The sequence below is a fragment of the Diabrotica undecimpunctata genome, chromosome 8 (assembly GCF_040954645.1).
Source record: "Diabrotica undecimpunctata isolate CICGRU chromosome 8, icDiaUnde3, whole genome shotgun sequence".
In the NCBI taxonomy this organism is placed as follows: Eukaryota; Metazoa; Arthropoda; class Insecta; order Coleoptera; family Chrysomelidae; genus Diabrotica; species Diabrotica undecimpunctata.
The window spans coordinates 85,502,482-85,516,851 of record NC_092810.1 but is presented as its reverse complement, the minus strand read 5'-3'; the positions used below and the strand labels follow the sequence as shown (position 1 = coordinate 85,516,851).

The following is a 14,370-nucleotide window of genomic DNA, read 5'->3' as shown; positions in this document are numbered from 1 at the left end:
TATATGTATATGACAAAGCTTTAAAATCGCTAGAAGTTAATAGTTTTTGTATTACTAACAATATAATAAATCATTGTGCACGAAAAAATGTAATATACTTGTAAATACAGCTAATATTTATTAATCTTATTAATATTTGTAATAAATAGTTTTATTCAAATAGTGTCAGTACATTGATATATCCTTATTTACATGGACTATGCCTACACATGAAGTTAATGTACAGTAAACCAATTAGCTGCAGTACAACCGGTGTATATCTGACGGCTTCTAGGGAAAATAGAGATCCTAAAATTAACGTTAAACTTTTCTATATTCTGAGCAGTTTGAATCAATACTGATCTAACGTCTTATCAGGGTTCTGTATTCATTAGGACGTTGGCAACTATAATCTTGTCTATCGCTGATATAAATAACTCTATCGATGGTTTGATCGTCCACTAACATATCCTTAGAAATGTTATCGTCTTCTCGGTCCGCTTTTACCTTCAATCTTCCCTTTAATGGGTTGTAAGTGTACATTTGTATTTTCTTAAAATATGGTCCAAAAACTTCATTTTCTTTGGTTGAATAAATTGATTTCTTTTTTATTTTATTCCATTATCTGAAATAATTCAATGTTCGTTCTATGACTGACTCATGATATTAGGAGCATTATTCGATAATATCAACATTAAAATGCTGTCTTAGTATTTTCTAACGTTTCTGTCATCACCCAGACGCCAAGCCGTAGAAAACTATAACCCTATTTACACCGTACGTAAAAAACATATTTGAGTTTGTAAATGTTTATCTAGTTTACGACGGCGCCGGCATTTACGACAGCCTTCAGTATTTTGAAAAGCATACATTTTGATTTCTCGATATACTCATTTATTTCTTTGAGTGGTTTTAAGCTTCATTTAGATTGCATCCCAGGTATTTTGCATATATTTTGCGACCCGTTCTAATTCAGTTCCGTTTATATTTATTCTAAATCTCTTATCTAAGTTCTTGCTGATAACTATAGCATATGGTCCAATATGTTGTTTAAATTTATGTGATCATTGGAGTGATCGACAAGTAATCTTAGATCTTATCTTGACCCAATACTTTAGAGTACTCTTTTTATTAAACAATGCATCCTAATTTTTTCTGAACATTCCTCATGGGGTGAGAGCATTTTAATAAGAATGTTTCATATTTACAAAAAATTAATATTGTTCTGAAGCTATTTTCTTGTGGCATCTTAATATAATTTACTATTTTAATCATCTTGGCATCTTAATATAATTTACAAGGAATTAACCACAATGTTTTGTAAAACTTTCATTTTTGATAACACCTTCAGTGCTGATCTGTTTTTTATTTTCAGTTGAAACATGGTTGTTCAAATAATTTTTAAGGTTTAATTGTCGTATGTACAAGAAGTAATACTACATTTTTTTATTACCGCTACGTTAGCGGTTGATCGTCTTAAAATGCATTGTTTATAGTTTGAAGTAGGAAAATGCATCCAAAATTGGGGCAAATTTTTAGCGTAGAGTATTTTTAAAAATATTACATAAATCATTTTTTTTTAATTGTATTCCGTTACTCATAAAGATTTCTTAGAATTTCAACATTATATATACCTGCTAGCCAAAAGTCGCCACCGCTTATATCTTTTTGAACGGTTATATTTATAATTCAAATAAGTTAAACAAGTTGTTCCCATAAACGAAATTACACCACAACACCAATTCGGATTTAAACGTGAACATTCAACCATCCAACAATGCCACAAAATGGTAAATATAATTAAAACAACTCTCGACGAGAAAAAGTTTTGCTCTGGAGTGTTTCTAGATGTACAACAGGCATTTGATAGAGTGTGGCACAAATGTCTCCTCCACAAACTGAAATTACACCTAACAGACCAACTACTATACTTTATTCTAAAATCGTATCTTACTGACCGTTACTTCCAAGTCAAAATTGAAGACAGCTTCTCAAATTACCACATCATACAATTTGGCGTACCTCAGGGCATAGTTTTGGGCCCATTTGTGTATCTGATATTTACAGCAGACGTGCCAACCAGCAATGATACCTTCTTAGCTACTTTTGCCGATGACACGGGAATCTTGGCAGTGGATATCGACCCTAATGGAGCATCACAAAAAGTACAAAATCATTATTTAGAATAATTACAAAACTGGCTTAAGCGATGAAAGATTAGTGTTAATACTAGCAAATCAGTACAAATTACTTTTACAACAAGAAAATCGAAATGTTCACAAGTTTAAATTAATAACACTCCCATTCCTATAAAACCAGTTATCAAATTGGTTTTATTATTTACTTTACTTGGTATTATTTATTTTACTTGGATACAAAACCTGGATAAAAAAACTTACATGGACAACGCACATTAAAACTAAACGAAAATAGCTAGATCTTAAACTAAAAAATATGAACTGCCTGTTTAACAAAAGGTCTCAGTTGTCTCTTGAAAATAAACTGCTTCTGTACAAAGCTATACTTATACCAGTTTGGGCATATAGAATAGAACTAAGGGGCTGTAGTAAACCTTCAAATACGAAGATACTTCAAACCTTCCAATCCAAAATACTCCGTATGATAAGTAAAGTTCCATGGTATCTATCTAACCAAACACTTCACAATGATCTGGACATCCCAATACTTAAGGACATAATAAAGAATCACTCAAGAAAGTATCACGAAAGAAGATTGAAGAGGGTATGGAAAGAAGACCTACCGCAATAATACTTAGAGAACCGCCACTGGACGGTACCTAACTCACGTTAATGTACTTACAGACTATTTGCTATTACTCTGTGTACAGAATAAATAATGTAACAATAAAAAAAAATATTTATAATAGAGAAATTTAGAGGGAGAAAATAAATAGACGTAGGCTTCTCAATTTGTCATAACAGGTGACGTAATAATGAAATATGATGTTACCGAGCCATAATGAGCCGATAATTTTAAATAGGACCTTATGGCAAATGATATCTCGTTTAAGTTTTATGTTTATATATACATATATGCAATAAATCAGATACATACCGTCTTTGGACGGAGGTCCGAACGGAGGTCAATGTACTACCTCTGGTTAATAACTAATTAGAGCAAAAACAGAAAAGAACTTAAAAATAAAATTAATCTAATAAAATTGACATTTACTAAAAAGTAAAACTTGAGATCCAGACAAATTGAAAAAACAGTAGAAAGAAAACAAAATTTATATGTATAAAAATATGAAAGAAAATTGAAGTAGAGAACGATTTGAACCTTTGGCGAGGTTGGACGTATTTAATTACCAGTCTAATCGCACCTAGTTTTTGTGCTTTTATTTATATCCACTTAATAATTAAAGTGTTGTGTTATTATAAATAAAAATTATTGGAGAAAATCTGTAAGTAATTTTAATCTAATTAGATACTTACTTCACAACAAGTTCATATTGTTTATATTACCTGATGTTATTAACAAACGAAAATGGATGATGTTAATAGTCCAGGGCCGTCGAGGCCCCAAATGTTATTGACATCACATAAAACTTCTTCATATTCTGCAGCGTTAATTAATTCAGCTCCAAAATTCCCATCCAAGAAACAAGCTATTTTATATAATGCTCTGGAAAATGCCAAACTTGAGGAATATCTACTTGCACTGGGAAAAATTATAGAACCAAGATATATTATTTTTTCATCACGAATTTCAAATCACCGTATTTGTATTTACCTAGCTAGTGAAGAATTAGTAGAAACTGTCATGAATGCTGACAACGGAAGAATAACCATCAATCAACAAATAATTTATGCTCGACGCTTAATTACACCAAATGAAAGATTACTAATCTCTAATGTTTGCCCTAATATTCCTCACACTTTCATAGAATCTGAACTTAAAAAGTTAGGCCTCAATTTATTAACTCCAATTAATTTTTTACGAATAGGTACAACAAACCCAGAATATAGACATATACTGAGCTTTCGAAGACATACATTTATCTCCCCTTTAGAAGGTACATTAATTCCTCCCTCAATTGTCATAAACCACGAACAAACATCTTATCGTATTTTCTTATCTTTAGAAAAACAGATGTGTTACTATTGTAAACAATCTGACCATTTTGTAGCAAATTGTCCATCCTGTACAAATCCAAATCAAAACTTAACAACAACAGTGCCAACTACTACTATAAATACAGTAGGTAATACTCTTCCACATGACGTCCCGACCACATCAGCCTCTTCAGCGAATACCTTATCCTTACAATCCTCGACTATACCTTCCTCATTAACTACACCAATATTAACTGCATCCCAAATATCACCCTCAACATCACTCCCAAGTTCTCAAACTACATGCACAGATACAAATATAACAACTACCCAATTATCAACAACACCTAATGTCTCACAACCTCATACATCAATCCCAAACTCTTCTTCAACACTAGCATGCCCTATCAATAGCATATCAATAGATACAACTGATACACTTAAAATAACTAATACACCTATTAAAGAAGTAAACACAGCTAAGCGCAGCCTTGATGAAATTTTATCCCCACCTTTACAAGAACCTAAAGAAAATTTCACAAAACCAATACAAAAACTTAAAAAATCCAAAACTATTGATAATTCTGAGACTATTGCTAACAGTATGGAACCCGTAAAAGATTTTATTACTAATAAACTTATAACACCGATATTAAATTTTGAACAACTAACTGATTTTTTTGAAAATGCTTTAGGATCTCCAGATAAATTGAGTCTATCTAAAACTTATACAGAAGACACGTTAGGCTTACTTAATCTGTTAAAAGAGATCTATCCTCACATTATATCAAAAAAAAATGAAATCGCGATGTACTAAAATAATTAATTCAATTACTCGACAACTAAAACCTCAGCTCGATAGCGACTCCTCCATAGAACCTTCTACATAAGCTCACGTTCAAGTCTATTTTACAGTGGAATTTGAACGGTTATTATACCCGTTTAGAAATGTTACAATTAATAATTGCTCAAAATTCACCTTCTATAATTTGTCTACAAGAAACTCATTTTAAAAATAACAAAATTCATAATTTGAGAAATTATACAAGCGTATCTAAAATTAGGCAAAATCAAGAACATGCCAGTGGTGGAGTTTCAATTTTTATCGAGAATTCCTATGAATATTGCAGTATTCCTCTAATAACAAATCTAGAGGCTGTAGCGGTGTGCTTAGTAGGTCCACTAAAAGTTAACATCTGCAGTCTTTACATCGCACCTAATTCTGATCCAAGTATAGCAAATATTTCTAATCTTTTATGTCAGATTCCTACACCTCGAATTATACTGGGAGATTTTAATGCACATAATTCATTATGGGGCTCAAAAAAATTGACAAAAATGGGAAGAAAAATGGAAAATATCCTAAATAATCTTAATTTAAATTTACTTAATGACGGCAGGAATACTCGATATAATGCTGCAACAGGAGAGTTTTCAGCAATTGATTTGTCAATTTGTGAACCAAACTTGCAACCTAGTTTATCGTGGGACACTTTACCTGATCTATATGGAAGTGATCACTTTCCCATCTTAGTTAACAATCTGTTGTACCATAAGCACAATACACACATCACCAAATGGTCCTTAAATAAAGCCAACTGGACACTGTTCTCAACATTGATCTCTTCATCAGCTATGAATCTTAGAGAAATGTTAGACTCAGAACAAGATATTGACGAGAAAACATTATTTTTCAATAAAGTCATCATTGATGCAGCGAATAAATCCATTGGAAAAACAGCTTTTCATCCAAAACATTCACCTGTACCGTGGTGGAACGATGCGTGCAAACAGGCAATAAGGGAATCTAAATCGGCTTTTAATAGATATAAACGATATAAAACTACTGAAAATCATTTAGAATTTAAAAGAATAAGAGCTAAATGTAGATTTATTATTAAAAAAAGCAAGCAAGAGTCATGGCAAAAGTTTGTTTCAGAAATCAATAGATCTACTCCAATTGGTCAAATCTGCAACATGATTAGAAGTATATCTGGAAAAAATTCACAACACTCTATAAAGTACTTAATAAAAGACAATCAGACATTTACGTCCGAATGCAATATATCTGAAATAATGGCAAATCAATATTGTACTGCTTCTAGTGATGAAAACTATTCAGTAGAATTCTTAAATAAAAAACGATTTGAAGAAAATAAAGGAATACCAATAATCAATGACACTTCACCAATAAACAATCCTATAAGCTTGACTGAACTTATTGAAACTCTTAACTCCGTTAGAAATACTAGTCCAGGACCAGATAATATACCTGTGCTTTTTCTACAGAACTTACCACTAGTAGGCCAAGAACTATTATTGCAACTATTCAATTTTATATGGATCAATAAGGTATTCCCACACATATGGCACTCATCAATCATAGTTCCAATACACAAACCAGGTAAACCTAAATTTGAAGCAGAATCCTATAGACCAATCTCTCTCACGAATGCAATGTGTAAGTTGCTAGAAAAGATCATTGCTAATCGACTCATGTGGTATATTGAACATAAACATCTTATTATACCCGAACAAAGTGGATTTAGGAAAAATAGATCAACATTAGATAACTTAATATCATTGGAATCAGAAATTCATGAAGCATTTATATGTAATCAAGAATGTTTAGCCATATTCTTTGATGTAAAAAAGGCTTTTGATACAGTATGGCGCTACGATATTTTAACCACACTCCACAATTGGAAGATTCACGGTAACATGTTTGCTTTTATTTCAAACTTTCTACGGGAACGATATTTCCAAGTTCGAATCAATAACCATTTGTCTGAATCTAAATTACAGAAAAATGGAATTCCACAGGGCTCGAATCTAAGCGTAGCACTATTTTTAATTGCTATTAACAATGTTGTGTCGGACTGCAATCGCACAATTAAAACTTTTTTGTATGCTGATGATCTGGTAATTCTAGCAAGAAATAAAAACATATTATCGGCTCATAATCGTATTTCTGCAGCTCTTAAGTCGATAGAATCGTGGTCTAACAATATTGGGCTCCAGTTTTCCAACACAAAAACAAAAGCTATACATTTTTCACGAAAATCAAATCCACAAAAGCTCCCAAATCTATTTTTAAACAATTCTCCTATAGAATATACAAAAGAAATAAAATTCCTAGGGATGCAACTGGACTCAAAATTAAGTTGGACAAGTCATATACACTCGCTAAGAGTATCGTGCCAAGCTGGACTAAACATTATGAAATCTGTGTCACATAAAAATTGGGGAGCAGATTTTCCAACTCTAATAAATTTATATAGAGCTTTAATTAGATCAAAACTGGACTACGGATGTGTTGTGTATAACACCGCAAACCAAGCATTGCTTAAAACTTTGGATACTCTTCAGAGTTCAGCCGTTAGACTTGCTCTAGGAGCATATTGCACCAGTCCTGTGGACAGTCTACTCTGTGAAGCTCTAGAGCCACCCTTAAACCTAAGAAGAAAATACTTAACTCTATCGTATGTCTCGAGTATAAAATCTAACCCAAAAAATCCAGCTCTTCATCATGCTGTTGCTAACAGGTTCCAGGAGGTCTATCGAAAAAGAAATAGGGGTCCTGTACCTTTCTATGAACGAGCTAATAGATACTTATTCGATTTTAATATTGAACTACCTCCCATTTATCCTATCTGTGAAATAAATTTATGTTTTCCTTGGGTTGTTCCCTCTCCGCTTTGTAACCTTAAACTTACAGCATATAACAAAAATAACGTGATACCAAATTTTTTTAAAACTCACTTTCTCCATGTTCTCACACAGTACAAAAATTACCATTTTATATACACAGACGCATCTAAGACCATAAATGGAGTAGGAGCATGCTTTGTGACATCCCATGAACATTCCATCTATAAATTGTCTCCTAAGACAAGTATTTTTACAGCAGAACTATTTGCCATCAATAAGGCCCTAACCTATATTCTAAAAAAAAAACTTCCCAAATCTCTTATAATATCTGATTCACTTAGTTGTCTGACATCAATTTCTCAGATTTATCTCTCTCATCCAACATTGCAGCAGATTAAGTTAATTTTATACCGTATATACCAAAACAATTTGACCGTAGAGTTCCTCTGGGTACCGTCACACGTTGGAATAGATGGTAACGAAAAGGCAGATAGTCTAGCTAGGTCCGCAGTAACCAATACAACCGCATCAGTGGAAAATCTAACGGTGCATTTGGATTTAAAACCTTACTTAAAATCAAAATTGTACGATGTTTGGCAAAACCAATGGAATAGAAGCACCACTAAATTGATAGAAATAAAATCTTCCGTCCTTCCATGGAACTCCTGGCCTTCAAAGCGACAACATCAAGTCCTATTAACACGTCTCAGATTAGGACACACTTCTACTACACATGAATACTTGTTGAAGAAAGAAGAGGAACCAGTGTGTTTTGTTTGTGAATGTAAAGTGACAGTGAAGCACATTTTGATTGAGTGTCCAATATACTCAGTGGAAAGACTATATCATCATTTTCCAAAAACATTAAAAGAACTTTTAGGAGAATCTAAATACGTAGCTGACTTGATAGAATTCTTGAAAACTATAAACCTTTTCAATAAAATTTAATACAATACATTAATAATTAAAATATATATTGTATACATTATTATGTAATTGATATTTTGTATATGCCTATGTATGTCTTTATCACTTTTGTATTTTTCTTATGCTAATAACCCTAAGTGGTTGAAGCAAAATAAATAAAAAAAAAAAAAAAAATTGAAGTAGGGAGCCACTATTTCCTCTTTCCTTTAAATCATAACAGATGCTTAGTCATTATGAACGTTGCGGTTCTTGTAGGGATCGTATTTCTCTTTTCACGATATTTCTCTATCTATCCCTATTCCTGATTGCACATACCACATTGACGAATTTTGTGTTTAGTAATTTTTCGATTGCATTAAACCATCGGGTTGGTGATCGTCCTCGACTTCTTCCTCCGGATTTCCTTGGACTACTACTCTCTTCATATTATTGGCACGTGTTACATTTTAGAAGACAGATATTGTGGATTGTAAAACTTTTCATTGGACAGATATTGTTCGGATGGTCCACGTTTTTTCGTTATGTTTCTGTTTTTTCCATATGTTCGTGAGGTTGGACAAGCGGTTCTACCCTACTATATACGTTGTCAAATTTACTGTTCACAACTCACTGGTATTGACGGTGCTGCCTAAATAAATAAAACTCTCAACCACTGCATATCCAGCAATGTTCTGAATTTCCGTTCTCCTGTTATTTGTTCTATCGGTAATTACTACTTTTTACTTACGTTTATTAATTCGTAGTCTATGTTTCTTGCTATGTTTTTTTAGCGTATAAAATATCAACATAAGCTCTTGCTCATTTTGAGCTATGAAGAATGTGTTATCGGCAAAGCGATGGATGGATGTAAACTTATTTTGTCCTATTTTCTTCATAGCATCTTCAATTTCTTCTAATTCGTTTACTAACAATATATTAGTTAAAAATACATTAAGATCCATACAATTTATACAAGATTGATATTAATACGTATATAAGAAATTGATTTCATTGCGATTTTTTATAGGTTTGTTGGCCATTTTAGATGCTGAAAGATGGGAAGGTTTTGCTAGTCGATAATTTCTGATAGGTTCGTAACTATGGGTCTTATTATCGTTTTAAATACCTTTTTTCCTGCAAGCCGTCTATTATAAACCGATTGTACTAAAGCCAATTGACTTATTGCTCATCTTCTATTCCTTCATGATACTCATTTCAGGATTCCGGAATCCTGCACCAGCTTATACAATGGATGATTGTCACTTGGTTGTTTCCAAAAAGTACTTATATAATAATTCGTAGTCATGCAAGTATTTCACGTTTTCTGGTATAGACTCTACAGATTAAATATTTATGAATTAGTCTTCTTGTATACAGGTATCCCTTAACTGGCGCATGCCCAGAAAGGAAGCCTGTTATTACTCTGAGCTGATTTCTGCTTTTTTTCCGCAGTACTTTAGCCCTATGAGCACATGTCCGTCTAATATATATTTTGCCACCTATTTAACCGGGCATATTTTTCCAGTAAGATTTATATTGCTTTCGGATCCAGGCTTATTTCCGGTCGCAGACGATGCATTTTCGCACTTCCACGGCTGACTCTGGGCTGAAGTATTTTGTAGCTGATGCTCTTCTGGCAAGTGTATCAGTTCTTTCATTACCCTATATTCCTCGGTGATCTAAAACAAGCCCTCATGTTAATTTCTCTTACAAACCGCAAGATTACTGCAAAAATCTCTGCCTAAAATACTGAGGCATATTCTCCTAGTAGAATAGAAATATTTGAATTTCCATCACTACGGAAATTTCGTGCGCCCGATCCTTCTGCAGTCTTAGACTCGTCTGTGTACCAGGTATAACCTTGCAGTCTTAGTCGAGTGTTTCCTCTACCCCATCCCTTTCGTGGGCTAATGTCCACTTAGAAATCTGGGTACCATATGGTCAGAAATCATCATCCATTCGGTATCCCTAATTTTATTTATGATATTACCATGTCCTAATCTAACCGGTACGTTACTCAGGTTTTCTTGCAATTTTTTGCACCTTTCATAGTTTGAGGATGGCATTTTGGACCCAATTCCTCTAAATCTCTCTTGTAAATACTCCTACGCTAGCTTGCAGTAGTTTCTAGAAGTATTGGATAAATCCCGTCTGTGATTTATATGGCTCAAACGAGTTTATTGTTCATTTGACTTTATCCTAGTTCACCACTTCTTTTGTCAGATGCCAGTTTGTCATTGAACCATAAGTTATGGTATTCAGTCCAGTTTGCTGCCATGTCTCTAGTGGTATCAGTTTTGTTTGAGACTTAGGAAAGTGCACCTTAAGTGTCCTTTTGAAACGAGACTATGGAAAGAATATTTATCTGAGGGACTTTTGGCAGCATTTTATGGAGTCTTGACATTTGTGCAATCTGTTCTATTTCTTCGCAATTCCTTATTATATTAAGTCAGAGGTTTTAACGAAATTAAACTTTCATCTGATTTCTGTCCTGTGGTTTGCAAGATTGTTATTCCACCGTGGTACTTTCCTGTTGAAACTTTGCTTACTATCTCCGAGCAGTTGTCTTCAAATACTGATATGATAAGCTTTTGAAATTGTTCGGCGCCATGTCTAGGTGCAATGTATACCTTATCGTCCATTTAACTCTGCCTAAACAATAATACAGGTGTGCTTGATTTGCTTCCCAGTTTGTTTTACGAGGATTATAATAAGTTTCCTTGATAGGCTTATTGTCTGTTATTTCAAAACAGATATGTCGATGGTCGACTCGAAAACCACGAGAACTATGGCTACTGTTGTATCAATTACCTCCTTTCGTTGTGAAGTTACGAAAGTTGGTTTGTCTCCTACGTTTAGTATGTCTTAATCGTGTTCCATAATAAACTGTAGTAATGACTTAGTTCTTTAATTGGCGTTTGTACTGCCCAAGGTCAAATGGTACATTTGGATCACAACCAATAATTAATTGTAGTCCATTTTTCTGATCGGAGCCCTGTTGATTGGACATCTGTTTGTCTTGAAGGGTACTTTTCAAAGTCTATAATATGTCTTGAAATGAGCTGCTCTCAACGCTTTATATGTGACCTCATCAATACTCGTTAGCAAAGTTTAATCCCAAGATCCCTGCACTAAACAATGTTTTATGGAACTTCAGAAGTTGATTCTGATTTCCGATAGAAGTCTCATCAACTGCTTGTTCCAGTTTGTTAATGATTAGGTCTGCCTGAGCGTGATCTAGGTGTGCCACTGCTATTTTGAATACCTGTGTCCCGTTGCCATATGACCTAGTCTGCTCGTTAGAACTGCTTGGGTTTTTAATAACTTCTTGATGCAGGGAGTGATGACATTTTTGCGAGGTTTCTTTTTACCCTCGGCAGTTGCCAATACTTCCGCATTGGTTTTATTGGGATTTGCTGTCGTCCATGTCCCAGCAGCCATTTTTGCATCTTACCTCATTCTTTTTTGTTGAGCTCCAGGGAGACATTTTTTGATACTTTGCTCAGACATATATAAAATCCGCGACTCTGACCGTTCTCGTTGTCTGTGTTATTTCTTTGTGTGCCCTTACCGTGCTAAGGCTGTAATTCTCCAGAGTTTTCCAGATCTCTTCAGCATTGCTCGAGGCAACACCTTCTCCATTGTACCATTCATCACCTGGGATTGTATTACACCTCGGGATTAGGGAGAACAGTTGTTACAGAATAATGAATCTGACTGTGTAAAGACTCAGTTCTGACGCAACTCTCTGTGATTTGCTCATTGACCGTGATAATTGTTGTGTCTGTGTATGTGTTTGTATGTTTTTGTTTGTGTGTGTGTGTATGTGTTTGTATGTTTTTGTTTGTGTGTATGTGTGTGTACGAGTTTGTGTATTTCTGCCATGTCCAATTGATAAATCTACAGTAATGACATAGCTGCAGCCAGGCGCTGATCTAGAAATTCATAATGGAGGCGGCTAGACTTTCTGAAAATATTATTATTAAGATTTAGCCATACGGCTTATACTCCCTCTAAGAGAAACATTCACTCATCCCAGATACATATGGTATCAAAAGAATTGAGCTCTGATGGTCTCTTTTCGTGTTATCGAGACCTAGGTGACTTAATACGTTGCAGTATCTCCCAAAAATTTTTGTACGAATAGGTCAAGAGTAGCACAGCTTTCTTCATGGTCATATACAGTTGTTTACTTAGACCTAGATAGCTACCACTGAAGGTACTGTGCTGGAGCATCAGCCGGAGCTCACTTAAGTGGGACGTCCGAGGCAGCACCTGAAATGGACTATGTATATGAATGAAAATATTTTGCTCTTTTATTATATTATAAGGTGACAAATATCGGCCATCGGCTATCGATAAAATCTTATGCCGAATTTTGCAGGAAGTATCCAGAAATTCAACTAACTGAAAGACGAGTAACAGATCAATGGTAATTGTAAGAAACAATCTAATCCCAGAGACTCAACGTATTACCATCACAAGCGAAGTCAAACCGGAGATGCACAACCAAGAAGCAGCTGCAGATCAATCCCTCACAAACAGATTCCTGAGGTTGCCACACAAGAAACTCAACCTCATAATACACAGCAGGACAACAGTGAGTTGCACGTTAGCCTGGTAAGCGAAATGGCACATGCATATATATATATATATATATATATATATATATATATATATATATATATATATATATATATATATTTAAACCTAGAGCTAAGATTAATACTATTATAAAAATTAATATTAAACTCACCAGTCTTCCGGGTTGAACCGCGTCGATATCCATTGGGCCGAGCTTTCGACATCCTCAACCCCAACATAGAGAGAAATGGGCAGGACATAGGGAGAAATGTGTGCAAAAATGCACAATAGATAAAAAGACCAATCAAAATATTTACTAATAATATTTAAAAATCGTTCTAAGGTCTGTTTTTCGTTTCGTTACTTAATTACCTAGTTTATTTAAATTAGCAGAGCGATAAACATTAGAATCTTTGAAGAAACTGCTCTAAAGGATATGTACTTTCAATGTTTACAAATATGGCTTCAGGTTAAAGAATAATGGTTGTCAGTTACGGGTTCCTGTCAGTGCCGTTCTATACTTATTTGTTCAGGACTATTAATAAATATGATAAGGTATTTTGTAATTGTCTGTGATGCTAATTAATTAAAATTGTTTAAAAAATATCAAAATAAAAAACAATTTCATTACAAATATCAATTTTCTTTTTAAAAAAGATAAGAACATAACGAGTCTGAAACAATCAAATAACAGATCAAGGTAAATGCAGAAAAAAGGCATAAACTGTATGTAATGTATTAATGGATAAAAAAGACGTAAGATATTAAGATTATAATTTTTACTCTGCTACTTTGTCTTCGTATTTATATCTATACCTTTACTTCGTCTATATAAAGTTTCTATATTTTTATTCTTTTTAAGGATGTATTTAAGGAGCTCTAATGGGTAAACATAAATTTATTCTTTGTTTTTAAGTGCAATTTTCTATCGAATATTGGATTGGATTATTGGATTAGATATCATTATCTCTATTTCCATTTTTTTGCTGCAATTAAGAAAATATTTTATAGAAAAAATATGTTTGATTTTTAAATTTTTTATATAAAAATGAATTTTTTAAAATCTCCACATATCTTTTCTTGTATTCTACATAATATTTATTGCCAATTTTCTCATTTTCTTTTTGTTTAATTGAATAAATACCTGATTGATTTTCTGAATCCTTTTAAGATT

The 14,370-nt window shown here is 33.5% G+C and overlaps 1 protein-coding gene across 1 annotated transcript in view; it reads left to right on the top strand.

Moving 5' to 3' along the window:
• The window catches only part of Nost (Nostrin), a 410,702-nt gene that overhangs the window by 232,523 nt on the left and 163,809 nt on the right, over nucleotides 1–14,370 (top strand). The window lies entirely within an intron of this gene.